At 41.4% G+C, this 25194-nt stretch overlaps 1 long non-coding RNA gene across 5 annotated transcripts in view; it reads right to left on the reverse strand.

The window, feature by feature from the left end:
* LOC140003175 (uncharacterized) overlaps positions 1-24978 on the reverse strand; it is a 64893-nt gene extending 39915 nt beyond the window's left edge. For 2 of the 5 annotated variants that reach the window (XR_011811292.1, XR_011811293.1), the window contains exons 1-2: positions 24723-24978; positions 4853-4990 (exon numbers count right to left, since the gene is read on the reverse strand). This is a non-coding gene — a long non-coding RNA (uncharacterized lncRNA). Of the gene's footprint in view, positions 1-3236; positions 4407-4852; positions 4991-24722 lie in introns of those variants that run through there. The other 3 variants (XR_011811290.1, XR_011811289.1, XR_011811291.1) reach the window with 2 other exon arrangements.
* Between the last annotated feature and the right edge of the window lie 216 nt (positions 24979-25194).

Consider the following 25194-nt stretch of genomic DNA (forward strand, 5'->3'; position numbering starts at 1 on the left):
CCTGTCTTGGAGGGGGAGGTTGGAGCGCTCCCACGTAGCCTAGGAGGAGCAACAGACACAAAACCTCAGGCACTTAACTGCCGTGCTGGTGCCTCTAATGCAAATACAAAATATATAAGGGATTGTTCTTTTTAGCAGCCTTTCAGCCTTTAAGAAAGATAAGTAATATCTCTGTGCTGTGAAGGGAGCCATCTCCACTATCACAGGGCTCTGACAACGAGCTTCCTACGCAGTTTGTCATGCTGAACGCCACGGAGGCTGCCTGAATGCTGATATTGTTCGTGACTTTTTGTTATGTCTCAAGTAAAGATTTGATGTATTTAATTTAGCAAAGACATTGATCAACGGATATAAATCTTTAGATAGGCTACTGATAAAAACTCCTTTAATATCATCCTGATGTCTGTGCTATGTTAGGCCTCAATAATATTTACATTTTGTCCTTTTTATGAGCTCACTGGCATTACAGTGATGGTTTCCAAAGATTATTTTTTTTTTCAAAACACAGTAATCTCCTGGGAACACTAGCATAAATCTGCAGTAACCTCGTTTCTTCTGGTAGAGATACTTGTGCATGACCAGGAGCACTACTCAGCCCAGGGATTGTGTCATACCTCTGGTTACCAGCAAGGAGAAATTGCAGCGTTCGGCTTACTGCATGTCCTTGCCCTGTCTCTTTCAAATCCTTGGCTTGTTCACAAAAAGCAGCATTTTCCCTTTTCCAGCTGTGATGTCAGTGCTGTGCAATACTTTCCTCTGGCACTGGCTCACAAGGAGCCCTCCGGAGGACGAGCCAGCAAAGAGACCTGCTCCTGCACGGGTCACTGGTCAGAGCAAGGGCAGCAGGCCCACCAAAATCAGCAGTGATGTTTATTGCTTTGCTCATGGCACTGCTAGCTTGCAATTCATCTTATGCAGCCCCGCTCCCATCAGCTGGCTTCACGAGAGCATGAAGGCACATCCCTTCACGGCCCTTTTCCAGTGGGCAGTTAATTCCCACAGTGTCGCTGCATACCTGCACCTTGGCCTGGAGGTGATAACGAGTGGGGGCACACCGCTTCACCCTGCAGAGAGGCTGATTTCTGTGTCACAGAGAGGCTGACACCTCAACGGATACAGGTTGTTAGCAGTCCTGCAGCCCCACTGCAAGGGGGGGTGTGAGTGCTGGCTGTTCCCATTTGCTGTGCCAAGGGGTCACAGCAAAGGCTGAAGGCAGTAGGGTCATGGTGCGGGTATAAGCACAAGCAAAGAGTCCCAGCACCGCTGTGTTTGGCCAAAATATTAAAGGAGAGAAAGATGAGAGTGAAAATGGAGGCAGAGATAGCTGAAGCGATTAGCCTAAGGGCAAAGAAAAGCTCTTTGCTAGAGCTGGAAACACAACTCTATCCTCTGAGCAGCTTTTCCATAAAAGAAACGCACGCTTATTTTGACAGCATTTTGTGTACAATTATAACTGTGAACTTGTCACAGTAAATTGCTGTGTGCAACTTGGTTCTATTTTGAATATTGCTTCTTCACAACATGCAAGAAGCCTAGTAGGAGTGCCTTACGTTATTCATGTTACACCTCAGGGGCAAGATAAATAATACATAAATTGAATGAACACCCAGGCACATTAATGGGAAAGGCTATGCAACTTCAACCACCCTATGAACTTTTCCACTTTCCTCACAGAAATTGTTTCTGTCGATATTTTGATTTAAATTGGTCTGAAAGGAAGGAAGAAGGAAAGTTTAATCAGAAGGTTGTCAACAAACTGTGCTCACTTAAGAATTAGTGGACAGTGCCACTACTCGCAGCTTGGTGTGCTATATATCTTCCCTGCAGATAAATGGTTCTGGGGCTTATTTGGAAAAAAAAAAATCCTCACCATTTTTTTTTCTTTTTTTACTTTGGTTTGGAAAGTTTGTTGGACTTCTTTTGTTGTTGTTTTTTTTTTTTTTTTTTTTTTTTCTGTGTAGTATTACAAGAAGTAAAAACCTTAAACTGGTACAACATAATATTGATTGTTGCATAATCATTAGAACTAATGCAACGCGTCCTGTTTTGGGAGGCTCAGAGTTTGCTGTTCCAAAAAGTTATGCTAAGTGAAAAGAGGAAAACTATGGAAACATCTTCTGCTGTAACAGATATAATCACCAGCACCCGGTTAATTAAGCAGCCAAATGCAGCTGAAGAGCTGACAGTTCTGCCGTTCAGTTGCACTGTCCTCAGCAGTTCCCACCCTCTCTCCTGCCACGATCCCTTGTTACTTTCATCCCTCTGTGGAACAAGGGCTTGTCTCTCTGTTTAGCTTCTGTAACATCTCCTATTCCTAATGCAATTAATGGTACCACCATAGCAACACAAAACCAGCCCAACTTAATAGCTAAACAAACTCATTGTCATGTTTGCAGCCTGCTGAGATTTAGGAGAGTTTAAGCTAGAAGAGCCCTTTCTGTCACCCAGCAGTCAAAGGTTAACTCCTGCCTCCATAGCCAGATTTCCACCCTCCTCTGCTGTTCCCACCAGATGCAGGCGAGCAGCAGTTCTAGTCCCCAGCGTCCTTTCCTCTTTAACCCCGATACACCCCATTCCAAGCTCAACACCCATTTTTATGGTGGATAAAAACCACTGATCCTTCAGTGAGGCACTTTCTGAAGCTCACCTTTATCTTTCTAGCACTGGCAAGATCTTATCTGACAGCAACAGGATCCAGCTACGAGTGTAGGAAAATATTGCTCATCAGGGTTTAGTAGAGATTTGCTGACCTACGGAGAGCTTTCCGTCCCAGAGATTATGAAAGACCCAAGGAGGGATACAAATGGGCAGCCACATCAACCATCTTGATAACAGCATCTGTTACACCACGAGATGAGCCTGGTCCAGGAGCGATGGCAGCTGCTTGGCAGCTTGATACCGGGGGCACCAGGCTAGTTTTGGTAAGCGGTCTTCAACAGCATCCCTAAGCTTGCTGTTGTATTGCTGGCAGTGCCAGCAGGAACTTAAGTATCAGCCTAAAATCCTTGTCAGACGACTGCTGATAACTGATCTCTTGAAAGCCCGGACTACTGTAGACAGTATTAAATGGCTATTCTGTGAAAACACCAGAAACAAGCCAGTAGTGCAGTGGCTGGTGCTGGAAGGATGTTACTTTATTTGTGCCTCACACATCAGAAGTTTGGAAGCAGAGGATGGCAGAAAGTGCTATGTCTGCAACAGTCACATATCGCTTAATTGTACAATGATATCATGAAGACTGCCTAGGTTCTTTTAATTGAGAATTACACTGTTTGTTTTAAATAAAAAACTAATTCAAGGTCAATAGTAAATACCTGCAAAATTGCAAGAAGCAGAACAGAGGGAGAAAACTATTCCAGAACACAAAAACATTAGAACAGGAAGCAAATTAAGAAGTGCTTATAAGTTGATGGTGTTAAAGCCTAGGGAACAGTAAATGAGGAACACTCCAGTCAGTTATAGAAAGACTGGAATCATTTAGAAGCTAATGGCAGAGACTGTTCAAGCTGACAAACACAGAGTAATGAGGACATTTAAGAATCTTATACTCGCTGTGTGTCTTAAAATGCAGAGATTAAAGAGTACAAAACAGGCAATCTAAGGGTGGTTGATTCCCCCACCCCTTTCCTTTCTAGAAAGAAAAGCAAAATGTCACATCTTTTTTTGGGTACAACTGTGTTAAGTGCATGCCCTTACATTGGGAAGAAGTTTGACCAAAATAGTAAAGTTGCCTACTACATATCAATCTAAGGAGAACAGCAAGTGCAATTTAGAGAGAAATAATATGAAATCAACAGAAGTAGGCATTCTGTCCAGTTACATATTCCCAAAGTTAAAAATCAACATTTGAATTCCTTTGCAAAACTGCCCTTCAAGCACTCAGAGGTCAGGCTTCATTTAAGAGTCAATACACTTAGAGATCATGTGCTTAAATCATCTTTTACAGAGAGGCTATGGATTCCAAGTAGCGTTTTGGAAAATACCATTTTGTGCCCAAACACAATACCATACCAAAGCCATACCACACACATCCTCCTGTTCATCCTGCCAGGCCACAGTTCATATTTAAACATGTTCTATATTAATGCTCAGAGCTTAACTTTCAAAGCTTACAACACACTGGAGCAATGCATTTCTACTCTTATCAGCAGAGTGTTTAATTAAGTGATCTAATCTTCCACTCGTGTCCCGAAATCATGTTCCTTCCAAACAAGACAGCTGACACACAGCTCCCAGCAGATCTTCACTATTACATGGCTCTTCCAAGAAGATCAAGACCAGAGTTACTTTTTCCACACTGGAGCTCTTCAGCCAAAATGAAGAGGTACTATTTTCACAGTATCTTTTACACTGTTAAGTCCCACTCTGAAACCAATTCACACTTCTCCAAGCTGACCAGCCAATGGCTGCATTTCAGAAAGGTGTTCAGTGTCATCTCTGAACGTTTTCAATGCCTCATTAAATGAACCGAACCATGAATGCCACATTTCCAGCCTCGCAGCCATTGCTGGCCTCTAAGCAGTACAATCCCAGCAGTTCGATACAACTGAAATAGTGGTTGGCTGCCATATATTAAATAACATTGGCTATGAATTTTATTGAGCTCCCACAGCATAAGGTACTAATTACTTGGCCAACAAACATCATTAAGCTTTTAAAATAATCTTGTACCATTTGGAAAACATGTCGTTCAATGAATACCTTATTAAACACAATTTAAGCATTTCTTTGAGTTCTTAAATTCTAATGGTGAGCACACATTTTATTATAAGACATGAAAAAATCAAATAGAGTAAATGATTATAAGACACCAGAATCATTAAAAGAAGAAAAAAAAATCAAGCAGACTTACTTGAACATTCTGGAAACGGTGCTGAAAATTGTCCAACCTGGAGTTTACAGCCATCTTAAAGGCTGGGCAGTTTCAGAATGACATCTGTAGGTGTTTCGTGACCAGCAGATCTGTGTTGCCATGGGAGAACATAAATACCTGCAAATGACAAAGAGGAAACAAAGCTGTTATCAGTTACAGACAGTTTTTTGGACAATTTTTTGAGGATTTCACACTCATTTAGTTACAGCCTTCCAGGTAGTGAAGGGACAAAGAGAAAAGCCTGTGTTGAAGTCGTGGAGGTAGCTATTTCCCATCTGCTGGTCAGCTTGTCTTGATTACGTGGATGAGAAAACTTGAATCGGAAGAGGGATAATTGAATAAGTCACCTCGTGTTCAGGACAAATTGACAAGAAAGGGTTGTAGTAATGGTTGTGAAGAATGACTGACCATAGAGTGATAGATTAAAAGTAAGAGGAAAAGAGAAGCACAGAATGTAATTCTTACTGAGTCTTCAAAGATCACCAAAGGCATGAAATAAATACACACAATAATGTCTGGTTTCAATTTAAAAGGGAGTCATTGGAGAAAAGATTAAAAATTAAAGCCATATATTGAAATGGAGAGAGAGAACAAGTAGATTTTATGGGTGCATTCAAGAGGGGAAGTATTATACTAAAAATACAAGAAGATTAAATAGGCTAAGTATGTAACTACCGCTATCACATCATAGTTGGAAACCTCACTGAATTCAGCAGGAGCCCCCTTCCCCCCACCAAACGAAAAAGATGTGTTTGACAGCTGTTGGATCATGTTCTCAGTTACCACATACTGACCTTAATACCACTCAGCTTACTCTAACCTGCCAGCCCTGGTAACTATATACGAGACCAGGCACAACTCAGAGTATCCTGAATGCTTAATATATCTTTTTGCCACTGAAACTCAGTCACTTCTAGGAAAGTGGAATGCCACGCAAAGATCCTATGCTCAAAAGAGTAGGTCAGAAAAACAATATTTTTTCCACAAAGAAATTACAAGAATAAAATCTTCAATTATATTTTTTAGATGTGATTTTTTATTTATTTATTTTTTAACTCAACTGACTGAAGCGCACTTGAAACTTTTGTATTTTTGCTTTTTAGTCAAAAAGTCTTGACTGGTTCTACTCTAAAAAAAAAAAAAAAAAAAAAAAAAAAAAAAAAAAACACAGAAGTGAAAACTGAAATAAAAATATTAACTGACAGCCCAGACAGCCATGTGGATTAGGCTTCTAACCCAGGATCTGACCTTACCACATGAAAAATATTATCTGCTAAGAAACATCCACACAAAGGACTTTTATTTGCAATATCTTGTCCAGGTAACCCACACCCTACAGCCTTACAATTCTTTGATTTATAAGCTTCAGAAAGCTGAAGGAATGCCTTTTAAACATATTCAAACTGGTGTAAGTCTGCCTGAAATCAATAGGCTGTATTCATTTAGCAGGAGGTTGACTTCACGCCAGTTCTGACTGAGCTGAAGGTCAAACAAACAGATACTTCAAGCTTAACGTTTGGAAAAATAATTCGCTTTTCATATACATCTCTAAAATTCAATCTTTAGTTCAGGAAGCCGACAGCAGGAGCTGTAGCTGGACAATGGCTAGGCCGTGTTGGTAACACGAAGTTACTCTCCATAGCTTTAAGAGGTGATGCCACCCATGGCTAAGCTCCGATGTAACGGGCTGTCTGGTTTCCCCAGGTGTTTGTGGTTTTCCAACCAGCACAACAGTTTTGGGGGGAAAGGAAGACAGGTGTTATGCCCTGCATCAGATTTACAAGCTATGGGTATGTCTCTTGTGCACAAAACCAAGTTTCATACTACTGCTGCATCGGCGGATCGAGACCAGAGCATCTCAACCCATCACTTATGCTGGAGGAGGAGCAGGGGTTCCTCAGGGATGATCGGCCCTTACTTGCCACACTGTCCCTTTACCCCTTCCCTCCCCTTTACCTTTGCTGCCCTTTACCTGCTTTCGGGCAGCAAAGTTCAGGGCTGCCACGAAGCCTTAAGCCATCTCTGCTGGAAGGCAGTCAGCTTTTCAGGTAGCAACGGGCTTTGCTCTCCACTCAGTACCTTGGCACCACCAGCCAGAAATAAGTGACCATCATTTACAAACCTCTGGCTGCTGGTACTTGTTTGCCTCGCATGCACATGGGAAGGGCAGTCTTTGCCCTGGAGGGTTTACCACCAAAATAGCAAGGAATGGGGATGAAAAACCACAAGTGCCCTGCACCTCATCCCAGGAGATGGGTCCATACAGAGATCAAACCTGTCCATGGAAACCATGGCTGGTCCCCTGGGCCCTGACATGCACTTGCCTCTCAGCAAGAAGAAAGGTGACCTCCCTCTCTCTTCAAAGAGCAATCCTTCCTAATTATGGCAACCTGAAATTGCTCACTGAATAAGTTTTTTTTGAAACTAGGCCAGATACAGAGGACAAAAACAAACCAGTATACATAGTAATTGTTCCCACAACAAGTTTCTCCAAATGAACCAATTTTTATGCCATTTATCTGTGCAAGAAGGAAAATACAGCTCACCTGAGTAGATTATAGTGCTGCTGATGGATTAAGACTTAAAGCAAGTCTTGTCATCTTTTATTAGGCATAACATCAGAACACAGCGGTAAAGCACAAACTGCATCATTGCTAGGTAACATCAGACTTTTCAATTATTACTCCAGTCATCATCGTGCTGGCACATGTAGAGATTTAAAAGTCAAATACCATAATTATACCCAGAGGAGGAGTTTATGGAGGTGAGCCCATACCGGGTTCATAGGTAAACAGTCCTTGCAGGTTTGGTTTCTATATGGTAGTTTTTGTGTTTTGTTTTTTTTTTTTTTTTAAAGGCAGCACAGCAACGCTTCTGTCATTCATGGAATGGGTTGGAAGGGACCTTAAAGATCATTTAATTCCAGCCACCCTGCCATGGAGGGGTGTTAAGAGTCACTTTTATCTTTTTGCCATTGTAAATATTCAAAGCAAGACAGCCAAGCCTAGGTTTCTGAGTTGTCTTCTTTTGTCTCACTTACTTTAGAAATTCTCTTGGCAGTGTACAGATAGCAACCTCATGCAGATAAAGGGAGAAACTCACCTTTCCTATAACCAGTCAAGTACCATTGGCTACAATTCAACAACTACATGCAAATTAAATTCAGGTGAAGACATTGCTGGAAATCAATGAAACAGTTCCATTGAATTTCTGAAATTTTGGATCAATCTGCATTTGTGTGTAAAGTTCAGCCCCATAGTGCCAAAGGCATTGGTTGCATCTGAGACCCAAAAGCAGGTAAACACTTATCTCACAAGACCTACCCAAAGCCTGATCCCAAAATGCAGTTATTTTTAGAACAGAGAAGCGTACCTCTTTCAGGAGGTTGTAATGCTTTGTTTCCTCCTGTCACTTAACAATTTCAAAGTGATATTTTATTGATGTTTATCATGATTTAATGGAGTGATTATTTGCTTAATATTTGGTTACCTGAAAATAATTATTTCTCCATCAAAGCAGGTATGTTCTGGTTAATAACCACTGCTAATAACGTTTATGTTTCAAATGAACCTTCACTGCATTAAAAAAAATAATCCTGTTACACTGCTTTTCTCCCTTCTAGCCTTGACACATTTTAGTTATAAAAAAATGGAGTAAAAGTCCACAATTTAAGTTTTAAGTCTCTCACTAAGCTTAATTATCTAATAGCACTGTGCTTCGGGTATTTATTTTTTTTTTTTAAACACAAATTAAGGTAAAAAATTAATGTTTCATTTACTTATAATACCATAGCTAATGCCATGCAAATCAATGCTTTTGACATTCACAATGCCAAATTGATTCAGTATCAGAAAGGTAAAAGGCTCATTGAGAACATCCTGACTCGTGTAACTTCGATTGCGTTCAGCAGAGAATTAGCTGGTAGCTATTGTCATTATGCAAAATCTAAATAAATGTAAATGAAAGCAGAACCTAACCCAAGGTTACAGGGTTCACAATCCATGAGAAGAAACCTTGCTTCACATGCTACAGTTATTGTATATTTTGTTTAATCCATGGGGGGGGGGGGGGGGGGGGGGGGGGGGGAAGCCTAGACCCAAACACACCCAGACCATCCACTTTTAAAATAAAAATTGCCACCTGATGGCAGTGGGAAAATGCCTTTTGCCATAAAGCAGTGACCACCTCCTTGGAGGTGGCTCCTAGGATCCTCCCGCCCGGGGAACAGCATTCTCAGACATCATGCGCTAAGGAAACAAGAGTGAGTCCTTGTAGCAGTACTGACTGAAGGAACAGAATTTGGCAACAGCTCCTGGTTTACAGTTTGGAAATACAGTAGGAGAAAATGGAAATCAATAATGTTGAATATTTCAGAGTCTTGAAAAACAAACTGAATTTAGTGGAGCCTAAATTACACAGAAATGTGATTACCCATATTAGTACTATGTGCAGGGGAAGGCTGCACTAATTTTGCTTATTTAAGAAGTTGCAGGAAGCCCCACACCCATCATCACTACCTGATCCAAAAACTTCTCAAGGACAGTAAGTTACCTCCTGGTTCCTAGGACATGTTATATACATCTTCCACCAACATCAGCACCCACGTTTGGGGTTGAAAGGAGGAATTTTTTCCCAAGCAGCAGGCTGATGAACTTGGCACGTTGACAGCAAGAAATCCAGCAGGACAGCAATGGATAGGATAACTGCATATGGTATGGGCAGGAGGACAAAGCAGGTCGCACTATGGCAGCTCTGATGGTTTGCCCCCAGCTACAGGAACAGCCCCAGTGGCTGGGGGTTGGCATCTCCTCCTGGAAGTCAAATACTTTCTTCTGGCTATACCTGCTAAATACGCTTACTTTTCCATACTGCCACTAGCAGCCCATAAAACTTTCTTCCCCTCTTGCCTTTAATCCATCACTCAGCTGACCTCGAACAACCCCGTATCAAATGGGTATTGGAACCATTTAATGTTTCAAGCAACCTCTTAGGTCAACTTTGGCCAAAGAGCCAGGAGGAAAGGGAAGGTTTAAAGCATTTTAGCACTCACTCCCAGGAACATTATAAGAGCCTGACTGCACGAATCCTGCTCCTGAGCTGTAAACATTAGATTTTTGACATGTTCACAAGAACCCTGAAAATAAACTAACTTGGATTTTAACAACCTTTATATCCCTGAACCCCAGCTCGCCACCACCAATACAGTTTGTTACCTCGGCCGTTAGCAAGCAGCAGGAGCTGCACAACCTGGAACGGCCACATCAGTGTCTGTAGCTCTTCTGCTACGAGAGGGGGGAGTCGGGGATAATTACAGGCGGAATGAGTTGCATAATGCAGCGTGCATCCTCAGCAGTACATTGTGTCCTGATTACCAGCCGAGAAGCTAGAGCTGCATCGAAATTATAGTTTTAAATTCATCTGTCTTTATTCTAACAGGCTGAATGCGAGAGGCAGGAACAACCAATTCCAGAGACGAACAAGAAATTGGTCAGGGGCTTGGAAAGAATTGTATTGTCTCCAGGCTGGCAGGCAGACAGCTGCTGAATTCTGTGTAGTTCCGTGTTTAAGGAATAGGTGGGAAGGCCTTTGAGCAGGCCAGGTTCCCCTCCTGAGCTCTTCATTAGGTTTCATTTGAGGGCATCACTCATCTCTAGTTACCACATGGGATCAGGTAAACCTACGTCCAGTGACTGCTGCCCAGGAGATACATAATGCCAGGTCCCAGCCTCCAATAAAAGAAAAAAATAAAAAAAAAAGAAAGACTGAAGAGAAAAACAGCTGCTCAGTCTGATGCTCAAAAAGCTGCAAACGGATGAACTTTATGATGAATTCAATCTCCTGCACACTAAAACGTCCCAGTAGGATTTGGGTTCAGTTCCAGATCTTCAAAAGGAATATTTCTGAGCATGTCTTTGCAGGGTCTTTGAACGTCTTATTAGCCTATTCTCTGAATGGTTTCTTTATTCTCACCTTCTGGAGAAGCTAGCCCCTTCCTGAAGATCCCATGCTCCACCTTTTCTGGCACTTTCCACACCATCAATACGCATAATTTGTCACAGCAATTTTCATTTGGTTTTCATGGCCTTTCTCACTATATTACATATTGAATTAAACTAATTTACCCCCTTCTTATGTTAACAAACAATTTGTATTGAACTCGTGCCTTCCTTCAAAGACACTGCTTCCTTTCATATTCTGCTGTATGTAAAATGCCCACAGAGCCTCTTCCAGCATTCATTACTTATCACTTCTGATGCAAAGATCAAAGGCACGCAGGGCTGATAAAGCTGGATTTTCCTCAGAAGTAGACATCAAGATGTCCCACCAATTGTTTTGGCACACGCATTGTGGGGTATATCCGAATGAGACATACATATATTTTCCTATTAATATTCACCAAGTGTTCTTGGTATTTCTGCTCTTTATAGTCATTGTTCTGAATGAAAACATAGTGGATTTATTGACTTGAAATTTTATCTGCAGGAAGGTACCAATATACTTGTACAGTGTTTAACTGCCTCTTAGTGACCATAAGCACATAATTACTGCTGAAAGATTGCATGGGCCTAAAGCTGACCGAATGCTTTCAGCAGGCAAGTGGGACCAGGACTCCCAGTCAAATACCGGTTGCCAAACCTGTCCTCCTGATGCTAAGGAGGATGCTCTCATGAACCACATCCCTGAGGCCCCAAGTGCTGACAGAGCTAGATCCAGCTTGGACAAGAAAGTACGGTATCGAGCTGACCCACTCTAAATGTGGGTCTGCTAACCCAGGTTATTACGGCCTATTCTGTAACCACAACCGCAACAAAACACGGCTGTAGGACAGGCTACAGTCTGCCTGATGGGTTACCTCTAGGAGCCCACAAAACCCATAAAATAGGATTTCTTGCTGCTTGAGCAAAAGGTCAGCTTCACCCCAGAAAGCTTTAATTCAGCTCCCCTGGAAACGCCTATGTGGAGAACAACCTACTCACCTCCTTTAATTAAGGTGAACCAAAACCAAAGGCTGTTAGGTTACATATTCTTGGCAAACAGAAATAACAGAGGATCACTCACATTGGTACGATTGTGAGCTCATTCTTAATGTTCAGATGCAAAATGTTCCTAAAAGCTGGGTTTTATCATGCAGTATAAATAAAAACAAAGTCTTATTATAAAACATTAACACACAGATGACCAGAAACCCAATATTTATATTAGTAAATGGTTTGGCTGCTGCTATCATTTTAAGGTGTTTTTTTTCCCCCTAACATTTAATATTAATTTCAAAATAAATGACCTGAGTGTATATATTCTGTATGCTATTCAGTTTGATATATACAGTACAGAAGTTTAATTTTCATTCGGAATTAATTAAGAATTAATGTCTACTTAGAGTGTTAGTCATGTCTGGAAATGCTATTTCTCTCAAAGGAAAGCAGTGGCAGAATTAGTCAACTCTGAGCAGCACAATTAGATGCAGCCTCATGAAAAGCATGAAGAGTTCAGCACATTAAAGGATATTATTTTACTGAGCATGTTATACGCAACGAATGAACCTTTTGTATGTCTGCAAACCATTTAAAATTAATTTTTTTCATTCAGTCTTACGTATTGTATTAGAACTTCAGCTGTCCAAGTATCCTTCATTTCTTCAGTCATTAAAATTAATATAATTGCATGCTCTGAAGTACAGCTGGCCAGGCCTATGGGTTAGCATAGCTTCCAACGCAGCACAGCAAAATGTTCTTAAGGGATGGGGAACCCCGTGGTCATCATTTCTCCAGTTTACTACCAAAAATTATATCATTCCCCCACCTCCCGATCTCTATGGGAGGGTAATAAGCAATAAGGAGGCAGTAAGGAAATTTAAAGGAAGCCTGGTTCAGCAACGAAGAGCATGCTTATTGCTCAGTTTATGGTAGCCTGAGGTTTGAAGATCGTTTCTGCCATACAGGGCTCCTTGGCAGGTGTTTTTCGTGGGCTGTCAACCGGAGAGCACGAAAAGGGACTTTGGGCAACAAGAGAAACCTGCAGCAGGGAGCCAGCTCCCGAGGCAGCCCAGCTTCCTCAGGGAAGGGTCTGTTGCAGGTAAGTACAAAATACACTGAGATCCCAACAACATCATTCCAGACACATTCTCCACTGAGTTATTAAGCGCTGACAGCGTGCTCATCACCCGGGGTTAAACGCATCCCACGGAAAGGAATTACACAGGCCCATATGCTACCTTGCGAGAGCCAAGCAAGCCTTTTTATGAATAAAATATTTCTCTGAAAAACAACTTCTTTTCTCAACTGAAGTTATTTGTAAATCCAGATCAAATCACAGAATTGCCTCGGAGGATTAATAAAAGAAGGAAGACAAGCTTAAAAATATTATGTACGTATTTAAATCTAGTAGTTTGAAACAACAAGTCTGATCTCCCTAAGTTGTTTCAAAAATATTTCTTCTGCACTTGGCATGAGAAGATATTCTAACAGAAAATCTTCATAAAAAGAAATCTTTCCCTCCTGCATTTTGGACCAAAGTTTAATTTCACGCAGTATTAATTTTGGAGGTTTGGGTGGAAAGGAGTTGCCTACATTGGAAAAAAGCAGTTCTGTTCTGCAGTCATAAGACCCTGATGTTTTAGGGCCTGGTCCTAATTTAGGTTAAGTGTAAAAAAAAAAAATTACTCAAGTAAAAACAGTAAGGACGAGCCAATTTTTTAATGAACCGTGAAACCAAGGTGCTAAACCGTGAACTACACATCTTGGGCAAAGAAGAACGCAAGAGAAGAGCAGAAAGTGCAAGAACATCTTCAGAGGTCATACAGAAAACAAGATGACTGCTTGCAAAAGCTCACAAAGTTCCCAAGTCAGCAAGACAATTCCCATATTAAAAATTTGAAATGTTTTTACCCATATTGAGGCTTAGATTTGCTAAGGCTAGGGATTGGATTTAGGCTAATTTAATCTAAACCAGTGGGAATATCGGAATTGTGCACAGAAAACAAAGGCAGCAAGAGACAGTTGTCATAATTGGGTTCAAAACCCTCCAAGAGCTGAGCAGATGATGCCAGTCACTGGTGGTACAAAGGAAAAAAAAAAAAAAAAAGATGAGATTTGAGGGGAACAAACACTTTTACAGCTCCAGCTAAATAAAAATCTCCAACTGTCCTACGGTGCATTAACGTTGATTGAGCAACAGAAATACAAAGAAAAAAAAAAAATAAGACACCAACATTACAGACACCCACAGCCTTCCCCAGGTTTTGCTTGTAGGCATAGAAGATGAAGTGGTTTAATACCTTCTAATAAGCCTGAGTCATCCCACCTCTTCTCATCGGCAGCCTTCACGGCAGCACAATGGCAACATCCTCACTTGAGCAGCCTCAAGGATAACAGCACTGTCAAAACTTTCCATTGTGCGAGCAGAATATTCGAGAGGGAGATCAAATTAAAATATTTCAGCATCAAACACAAAATGTGCCTGGGAACTCAACTGCTGAGCATCCTGAATTTACAAGGATTTATGGAACTGGTTACGTGATGGGGAAATCTGGGAGAGGACAGGACCAAAATGGACAAACCAGAGGAGCCCTTTCTACCCTGAAACCCTGTACCTGAACTCAGTGGGAGGCTAAAAGAGTCACATTGAAGCTCTCCCTTCTGCTGTGCATCTCTTCCCTCTGATGCCCCCAAATCCCAGCAGGATTTGAAGGGCCATTCAGCCTCTGCCAGCACCAGGGACCTGAGAAACAGGCTGTGAGCACAGACTCAGCCATGAGTGGGCTGTCAAAAAAAGGGAATTTATAAGTCACCTGTATTAGCAAGAGGATGCCCAGATACCACTAATACCTATCTCACCATGCCATTTTATCCAGGCCTACCCTGAGGCTTGAAGTCAGCAGGAAAGATACCTGCAGATCTTGTTTTAATTAGTACTCCAAGTGCAGAAACACCGTGATTATCGCTGCTTTAATTCCATCCTGCTATGCATGGGAATTTAAGTCTTGTACTTCTCATAAACCATATTTCCCCAGGATCCCCTGCTTCATTCACTGAAAGCAGGGGAGGGGGGGGAAGCACATTTGCATGAAGAACAACTACTCAGTGCTTTACTTGCATTTCCTCACTTGGAAAAATCTCCCAGCCTTTTCCCTCCTGCCTTGGTTGTGGCTGTGCTCTGACAATAGCATTGTTTGCTTCCTTGTAGGCTTTACTAGAATATGGGGCATCACACGGCATTTGCATGATTCATGAGGAGCACAACACGCAGCTTCACTTTTATGAGCAGCAGTATATTGTTCTCTTCTTACAGATGCAAAACTGAGATGCAAGAGGATTAAAAGGGGGAAAAAATCCCTTTGTTCCTCCGCATTTTTAAGATAATTACTTTCCACACAAAGTTGTGACAGGGCCTTGAAAACTGAGCTTTTGATGTTTAGTGGCAGAAGGCCCAGCATCTTAACGGCCTTTGACCTCAGCAGCTCGAGACCTGCCAAAACCTCTGACACCGCAGCGAGGCTGGACATCAGATGCACGAAGGACCAGCCTCCGTGGGGACTGAGGTGCACACGGAGGTCCTGGCGTATTCTCAATTTGGGTGCCAGGCACAGGGAGAAGACACCCCCAGGAGGTGCCCTGGGGTCTTCACTCAGCATGAAGGAAGGAAACAGATAGATAGATGAATGAAAGATTGAATGAGCAGCCATTTGGTGTTCCCCAGGTGAGGAACGCCCTTTTCCTCATTGGGAGGACAAGTAAAGCCACGTTGTCTCTGCATTGTCATTTGGATTGCTTATTTACCCAAGTCTTTGTCAGCTTGATGTTTTCAGCTAACTAAGAAGCAAATCCCATCCTTTCCTTCCTGGTGATAGCACCTGAGAGGACAGCCCTAAGATCTTTACTGCCTGAAATCTTGAGTGCATTTCCTAATTTCAGCCTAGATGATTAAAATCTTGCATGATTAAAATGAGTAAAAGCCGTAAGCAACCGCAAACAGCTCCTCCTAATAAAAGCCAGTAAATACTGAGATGCGTGTTCCAGTTTAGGTCCTCAACTAAAGAGCAGCACAAGGTGTGTGATTTAAAGGCTCCATCTTTGCCTCTAAGCAGAGGCCTCATTCAAATGCTCCCTCCTCAGACCTGATAAATGTCTTTGGCAACTACTCTGAACATGTATCCAGAAAGAGAGAAGCAACCATATAAGCATGCAGGTGATTTACTACCACATTTTGGTACTTGTCTTTCTCGTCCATGACAGGTATATATCCAGGCTGGGGCAGGGGAAAAAAGGGCAAACAAGACCAGTTATTTCTGGATATTTAAACATCACTGTGTTCAGAAACGTGGCCATCAATAAAATAACATAAGCTGCAGGTGAAAAAGTCTCACTAGGTATGTCCAGAAAGGGAGATAGTCCCTTCCAGATTCACTTAGCCTGGAATGTCCTTACTGGGACAGATGGACAGGTGATGTCAGTTTTGAATTACTTCCCTTCCTGGAGTTGGATTTTACCAATGCAAGTATGTTATCCCACCACCTGGCCACAAACCCAGTTTTACAACAGGTTTTATGGTATTAAAGACTTCTCGAAACTCCTCTTGGAAGGATGTTTTATGTGAAATCCTTGGTCTTCATACTTGAAGAAAGTAAATTTTGGTCATTAAGACTAGACAGAAAAGCACAAGAACATGAATTCCAAAATATTGAAATGTGAAGTAACATTTCACAAGGGGCTTTTACTTTACATAGCCTTCAAACCAGTCATCCATTTTGTATTTTTCCACCCAGGCTTGATTCCCAATATACTGCCTTCATTTTTTCAGAAGGGCTTTGCCAAATAAAATGCATTCCCAAATTGAAATTCTGGTCGAACGAGTCCTTTAAAAAGATCTAAGATCAATTTTTAAAATACCTAATACGTTTTTAACTCCAAACAGAAACAGCTGGGACAAAACAGTCCCTGGCCATGGATGCAATTCAAACACTGAACTGTGGCAAGGCTAACGTGAAATGGATGATTGGAAATAATATGCAAATAGCAATAAGGTGAATAGTAATGTACACTATCTACATTGAAAGAAGTGCGAGCAAGTAACAAGACAAATCCATGGCAGTCTTCTCCTTTGTTTTGTTGACTTGCAGTTTCATCAGAGAACAGATACGTCCTCTGTGATGTGACGATTTTAACTGACTAATGTCCCATTATCAATCTTGTGATTTTGAAGAGGGCCCTTTTCATATTTTTGTAAGGATCAATATATACAGATTAACATAATAATCCTTTATTGCTGAGTATATTTATATTGATGTCTGTACCACAGGGCTTTAGGTTTATAACCCTTAATTACTCACGTGGCTCTACATTGCTTGATTATGGAATTCCGTAAAACTGCAAACATACAGGAAAGTTGTCATTAATTTGGAAAGTAATCTGGAATCCAATTCTTTCAGACAATTTATTCTCTAAAATGAGTCCCACAGCTGCATATATCTACAAACTCCAGTGATGTTTCATTCCCAGAGTGAGCTCATTTGGAATCTTTCTTTTAAAGCAATGTATATTGGCATCGACTGCTCTGAAATTAGTTTAAATTAGGTCACAAATAGACCTATTGCCTATAAAAATCGTATCTTTTATAGATAAGTGGTTTGCTCGTGTTATTGGAAAATAGTTCTCCATCCCACTTTAACCCTGTTCTACTTCTTTGTTCCCTCCCCCCCCCCCACACACACACTTTATGAAATAAACACACTGTGGAGAAGTAGAAATAGGAGATAAGTGAACTCCCCCCACCTCCTTGTAATTTTGCATTGCTGCCAGCTTCACATACTACAACCCAACTCCCTCGTAGGAATCCACAAGTAGGAATTCTTTCAACATAGGTCAAAAATCTATAGAACAGCACTGCTGGAAAATGCTATAGCAATGAATTGCACAACACTCATCTAAACCCCACTTAACAGACCATATTAAGGGTCAGAGTCGTGATTTCTTCTGGATTTAAGGAAGATAAGAATCTATTCTAAACTGAAAAAAAAGACAAATGATTTGTTGATTTTCTTTTAAATGAGAATCACAATATCCCATTGAATAAAGCGTTTAAATCAGATTTAAAATGCTCTTGAGTAAGAGTAAAATGAAAGTCATCTTAATCTATTTCCATTCCATAACAGTCTCAGCACCCACCAAAGAAGTATAACACCCCTCTCTTTGGAGTCAGGAAGCTGAAGACATCCTTGTATTGGTCTTGTATTGGTGATTGCTTTTTCAGATACGTGATACCTGGAAATACGCTGGATTTTCCTGATAATACATTAAAATAAATTCGCCTGTAAAAGTAGCACCAAAGTTTCCATTCCAAGCTGATAGCTATCACATAACATAGGCCAGAGCTTACATCTGGGGTAGGCCAGCCAACTGCTATTTAAATCTGAACATGTATGACAATTTATATCAGCTGAGAATCAGACCAGCTGCTTCTAATGGGGTTTCATTTGACGCAATTACAAAATGTGAAGTTGGAAACCCAATCATCTTGTTGGTTTTCCAAGGCCTATTATCTAGTCTGCGTATTGCTTCTAGAGAAGTGGGGGTCTTCTCCAGTTACTCATTCTTAATTTATATGCCAGATTCCAAGCTCCTGTCTCCACACGGCCACCCATGACTTCATGTGACACAAACAGAAGTCGCTGCATCACCTAGCGGCTAAAGCCAAGTGTTCAGAGGAGCAAGGACGGGCTGCTTCTCCCAGTCCTTCAGTCTTCCACATTTTCATCATGCAGAATTAAGTGTCTTATTTTAAAATATGCAACATTTTTATTCTTATTTAGAGAACTAGTGCTTAAAAGTGGGTGGCATGTAAATATATGACACCAGATCCCAACAGGAACTACCTTCATCAGATCATTGGCAGAGCTGCAATTAAAAGACTTCCCTTCTTGATCCCCGGGCATGGCTTAAGTCACTAGAATCAAAACAGAAATGTCTTCTCTCGTCGAACCCCACATACTACTAAATCTCACATGCTATTTACCTACACCACAAAAGCTTGTGTGACTTCACTACATATGAATCACACTCGAATCTGCAGTTTACATCAAGTTTTTCTGAGTAGGAGTCTTTACAGAAGTGGGCTGCAGCATTATTTTGAGTGCAGACAAAGGACGGTCTCTTTCCTGAGACAGGAGGTCTGAACAGATCGTTACAGCACAGACACAGAGAGCTTGCCACACCACAGCTGAGTGTGTCTGTTAAATAAGAAGCTGAATTTCGTATTATTCACAGGGCTAGGAGTTTTCTCTCAAAGTGATTTGTAATGGGGAAAAATGATACACCAAAACCAGATTTTGCAAGACTGAAAGCTTGCCACAGGATGTACTTTCCTGTTTCTTCTCTGCATTTAGTATTTTGTGGAAGCCATAAAACAGGGCGTATCATGGGATACGCCATGAGGCAAAAATATCTAATCCCTGCAGCTGAATGGAGGCAAGAGACACCCGAGATACAATTTCCATAACATGTGCCCAGCAGTAACATTAGACTGGTCTTAAACAAAAGGTTAAGTATTTCTACACTACACTGCTCTTCAGAACAGCACTCATGCAGATTTTCGATTTTTCTTCCAGTCCAGGACAGAAACACATCAGAATTTTCTCTGGGTAGTGATTTCCAGTGTTTCAAAGCTCAACAATAAATACTTATTTTTACATCACTAGCTTTTTCCAGATTACATATATTTTCAAGTGCCACATTTTAAGACTTACAGGACAAGCATTTGCAATTTGTACACAATTACACCCTTTCATTATCTTCATTTTAACAGGAACACAGAACACTATTACCAAATACAAAGTGATGAATGTTCCTCCTACGTAAGGAGTTATAAACTACCCAATTCAGTCAGTTGGGTTGGTTTCTTGTCAATATTTTTCTCCCTCAAACTGATAGGGAAAAGCACAGAAAAACTAAGAAGTGCGTATCTTTGAACAAAATGAAAATCCTTCCTTAGGCCAATGCATAAAACCCTAAGTACCAAAAATGCTGCCAAGTTTTATATACACTCACAGGTTGTTAATACTTGTGGTATTTTCAAATGTGACACCTGGAGCTTCATGGCACACATCAGACTTCCACAGCCTCCTAGGAAAGCTGCCTGCACAGTGAGGTCTTTGTCAGATGCTTCATCTGATTCATGTTCTCAACGGCATGTGCTTATATCACTGTTACGCCGGTTAATAACCTGACCCTGAAAACTGGAAATATACCACAAATCACCATCATGGAAAGTTTACGTCTCAACTTCCCGACTGGATTCAAAGTTCAAATGATAAACTCATCAGTGGGGGGTGCTGCTTTCTGGCTAGTGGAAAATCTGTTACTAGCAGGGAACTATTAATCTTCCAAAAAAGAACTGCAGTGCCTTACTTCAGATGATAGCTTTGTGGTGGGGAAAGCAAGAAAAATGGCACGGCAATTGTTGCTGACCCTTGCCGTTAAAATGCCATTTACCAACTCTTCAAACCGGGGACTCTCATCCAGGGGGCAGCTTGCCAACAAGATCAAAGTCAGCAGGAGCTTTGCCCGAGAAAGTATTAAGAAGTGCCCAAATAAGGCAGTTATCCAGAATGCAAATATTTCTTCCTTATTCAGCATGTGGAATTCCCATTGATGGAAATGAAAGTACCATGTGTGCAGAAAATGCAAAAGATGTCTACAGCATGGATCAAGGGAAAGAATTTTGCCTGTAGTGTTATGAAATCTTAATCATTTATACAGTTCAAGGACCTCAGGCTGTGGCATTAAAAAAAATAATTTACACATTCTGTGTGAGAAACACACAATCCACCATTTCAAAGCCTTCTGGATTGAAATAAGGTTGTTTTTCAATTGCCAACCTGAAGAAGTGAAGAAATGCAATAGGTTTTGCACGGAAACCAAGAGTGAAGTTTATCAACTAAAGCTAGGCTAATTTTTGTACTGGAAGAAAAGTATCAGGATATCTTTAAATAAACATAACTTGGTCTTATCTCTCGGAGATGTAGCATTTCTACCGTTAACGTAGACTGTTAAATTGACTTTAGCGCCATGCCTATATCTCAAACAAGAGTATGGCACCTATCCATGTCAACAGTCCTGCTGGAGGACAGACGTGTTCCTTCAGTTAATCATTCTGATAATGGAAATCAGAATTTGCTCCTTTGTGGGCAACTTTCAGAATTAGACTACTTACAAGTAATGTAAGGCTTGGATCGAGTCAAAGAGACATCATTCATTGCAAATTTTACTTGCAAGCTTCCCAGAGCTGGGCAAATACATCTGGACTTAAATACATCCGTAGCTGAGTGATGGAGACATGAATCATTGTTCTTCCGATTGTTAATACTCTTGAAAGTGTTTGCAAGCGCCCCAAGTTGTATGTTGTTTACTGGTTGTCGTTCACCGTTTGCTATTCCCTGTCAAAATGTTTCAGTCATTAAGTCGGAGAGCAGAAAATATACCACATGCCTAATCACACAGTGTGAATAATACAAGCAGACAATTTGTGAATGGTTTGTGAACAAACCTTGAACCGGAACAGAATTCATGCAGACTATTTAACAGGCAGACGAATAACACATCTCTTTCCAGAGCACAGCAATGCTTTGCAGGTTGCCTCTCAATTAAGAGGAAAATAGTTAAATTCATCGAGCTTTGTGTTTTGAGAAGCACTGTTAGTGTAGTCCCAATATTTTGTCTTCATTTCTGCTTTCAAAATGGCCATAAGGAGACTACTCTGATTTACTTTTTCTTTCCTGACAAAAATAACCTTTGTTAGGACTTCAAGTTGAAAACGCTTATCGGGAACATATGTCAAAATACATTACAAGGGAATATTGATCCTCTCAGAACTAAGAATCCTAAGTCCAGGAAACGCAAAGAAAAAGTTAAATATTACAAGAAATCCAAGCATGTAAAGATAAGGAAGAGTTCAGTGGGTTCAGCTTTAATTCTGCCCACCATACCTTTTTTTAAACATTCTGGGAACTGACTGAGAAGTGTTCAATATGCACTATGCAGAGTGGCTTTCCAACTTGATCTCTCTCAGGGAGTGTGTGCAGAGCTCTGGCTGCTCTCTTACTGAACTAGCACGCAACCATTTTGTAGCAAACACACGACTGTCCAGTCCTGATTCCTCTTACACAGCCATACAACCAAGCTGAAAATTTATTTTTATAAGCCTTCCTACCTCTAAGTCTGAATATTTGTAGACAGCCAGCCCAAAATAATATAAATGCCTCTGAAGCACTCATAAGCGGGATTGCTTTTAGTGTTATCAGCCACGTAGCTCACAAATGGAGTAATTACCCCAGTGTCCTGGGGTGTGCTCGTTACTCAGTTTTCCCATTTGTTTAAAGATTGATATTCTCATGGTATCCCTTTGGACTAACATCAGTGCATCCGATGGCGAAACACAGCATTAGACCTTTATAGTGTGTGTGCTACAGCACAGATCTGCATTGCCCACATCTGTTCTCAGTTCAGAGCACCCTTTCCCCAAAGCCGGAGTTTTACAGCTGATCAGATTACATTTTCCATGTTCTGCTCACGGTGCTCATTCGAGACGGAATTTGTTTCTATGCAGAAGATGAGCACGAGGCCTGTGTGCTATTTAAGCCGCAATTAAGCCCTCAGAAATAGGTCTTAAGTGATGCATAGGCTGCTGTCAGCTCTCTAAATTTCACCCTATGTAATTTCTTCCATCACCCACTCACATTATGTTATTGTCTATGGCTTCAGAAAATTACTACTAGTGCATTCATAACTTCCATTCAACAAAGAGGCTCAATGATTGTTTTCTTTAACGCCCTCTGAGCTTCCCATATTGGCTGTTGTGCTTTTACAAGTACATTTCCCCAGTATGAAATTTCTCTTCCATCTTATATTGGAAGCAGTATAATTTAGAGTTCACTCTGGAACATCTCATCAGGGAAAACGAGTTGGGCATGCACCAGTTCCATTCCTAACATTATACTGACCTCTAGAGTAAGAAGTGCCGCACACCTGGCAAATCAGCGGGGTGCCTAAGAGAAGCAGAGGCAGACAGGGACCACCACCAGCTGCCTACCCTCAGGAAGGGTGCCAGGAACAAGGCTCTGGGGCAGCACAGCCCCAAAGGCCGAGGCGGACCTGGGCAACAAATAAGCTGCATGAAGGATTTGGCCATGCCGCGGCTGCTGTGAGCAGTCCCAAGAGTCTCACAATAACCCCACACAACACCTTGTGTCTTAAATTCACATCCTGAGGACTACGAAATTTAAGATTCAGATAGCTGCTCACGTGGATTGGCAATACTTCACGCAGAATCTGACATTTACTCTTATTTTCACTTTTCAAAATAACCTGGAGGCTGCAATATTTTAAAATCTGAGCTACACATCCTCTGTTACAAACAGTTGTGTGGCAATATGCAACATTTTATGCTCAGAGTTTTCTTTAATTTCAGTTTCCTGGTTTCCTTTGTCTGAGCTAACTAATATTAAGAAAATATTAGTCAAATGCTTCCTAAATACGAGTGTGATTTTTGTGAAAACTTCAAGGTTTCAAAAGCATATCCCCAAGAGACTCAGCATGCAGATATGCTCAGTTATTGTTGCCTGGATTCCCCCAGGAAGCCGCTATGGCCTCTTATTGGTAAGTTACTAAACTACCTTCTCAGAATAAGAACATAAGAAAAGTGCTTTACACCACGTTGACCAGACTGCTCGTTACGTGCAGTTGAGAACTAAGAACACAGCACTAAGGATCAGGGAACCCACTAAGAGCTGCACTCGCTGCTCCCACTCAGAGCCTGGGCAGCCTGCAGTAGCGATCCAGACAACCCTCATCAGTTCCAAGAGCTACCCACAGAACTAGCAAGCTGGGTTACATTGCCAGCCAAGTCCTTCAAATTTTCATTTCACATCTTGAGTACAAAGTTCCCCGGGCCCTCCAAACACAGACATTTGTGGGCGATGATGGTTTTGTGCTTCACGTTGTGATTGCCTTTAACAACATACGGTAGCTCATCCTTTTCAACAAGGTTCATCCTTCCTTCCTAAGTACACAAGCTATTTCTGTTCACTCTTTCCCTCTGGTCTGATCTCCCGTACCTGTAAAAAACTGGTATGGTCAGAGGCAAAACCTGTGAGCTTCTGATGACTGGAAGATGGTAATTCATTCTCTGTGATTTTCTGTACTTCATCACAGCTTACCGTAAGTTTAAAAACAGCATTGGATTAAGTTTTTCTGGGGAAAAAAAAAAAAAACACACGCACACCACAACTCCTAAGAATTACACTGATTCTTAAAAAGCCTTTTCAAGATGTATGCTGTACGATAAGAGCTTTTCTATAACTTTTGAAAATCACCTCCAATGAGACATTAAATGAAAAGAAAGATTCATGCTTAAGATTTCAAAAAGGTAGGCAGCTTGTGCCGGTTTTCTCCGTTAATTCTCTCCACGATCAAAAGCAGCAAGCACTTCTTCACAAAGCCATGAAAAGCTCAATCATCAGTAAATACAGGTCAGCATTAAGGTTTTTTCAAGCAGTCAGGAGCTGAGCACAAATGGCAAGTGAAATGGCAGGGGACAGAGCCAACTTGACATTAAAACACAGGGTGCAGAGTTCGCACAATAAAGGATACAACGGGTTTCTGCAAAAAGGGACTACTTCATCCAGAGTAGCTGGTACACCAAACACATGGGTGGAAGTAGATGGCAGACAGCAAGCAGAAGGCAGGAAGGGGCTCAGTCAGCTGGGGCTGAGACCATCCTGCAGCGAGGGCACACAAACGCAGCACTGACCAAGAACACAACCACGATCACTCCTGAGGGAGGCAAATGCCCAGACACCTACCCTCCTCTGCAGCTCTTCTGGCAGCTTGACTGTCCTCAGAGGCAGAAAAAGTAAGCAAAAGAACAGGGATTCCACAAGAACAACCCATTTTCCTTAGTGTACCTCACACAAAACCCTGTTCAAGACCATAATTCATCAGCCTCCTGTAGGTCTGACTGGGCAGTTAAAGACAACTTCACCCTTGTGCTATGGGGAAAAACTGAGCTCTGAGACAACCCAAACCTCTCTCTAACTGCTGCAGAAGGGCTGCAAGTGCTGCGAGTTAACCTTAATAACTTTGTAGGGGAAGCCAATGGGTCTTCAGCCCTGCAGCTGTGGTGCATCCTCAGCTGAAAGGCCTTAACTGCATCTTCTTCTTTTAAGAGGCCCATGCATCTGAAGCAGTACACACAGATCTTCTTTAAGCCCATGTACAGTTTTCTTTGACACACTCGTTCTGTGTGAACCTCTTGGTGGTCTCAGGGTGTCCCAT

This window comes from Anas platyrhynchos, chromosome 9 (assembly GCF_047663525.1).
Source record: "Anas platyrhynchos isolate ZD024472 breed Pekin duck chromosome 9, IASCAAS_PekinDuck_T2T, whole genome shotgun sequence".
Classification (NCBI taxonomy): domain Eukaryota; kingdom Metazoa; phylum Chordata; class Aves; order Anseriformes; family Anatidae; genus Anas; species Anas platyrhynchos.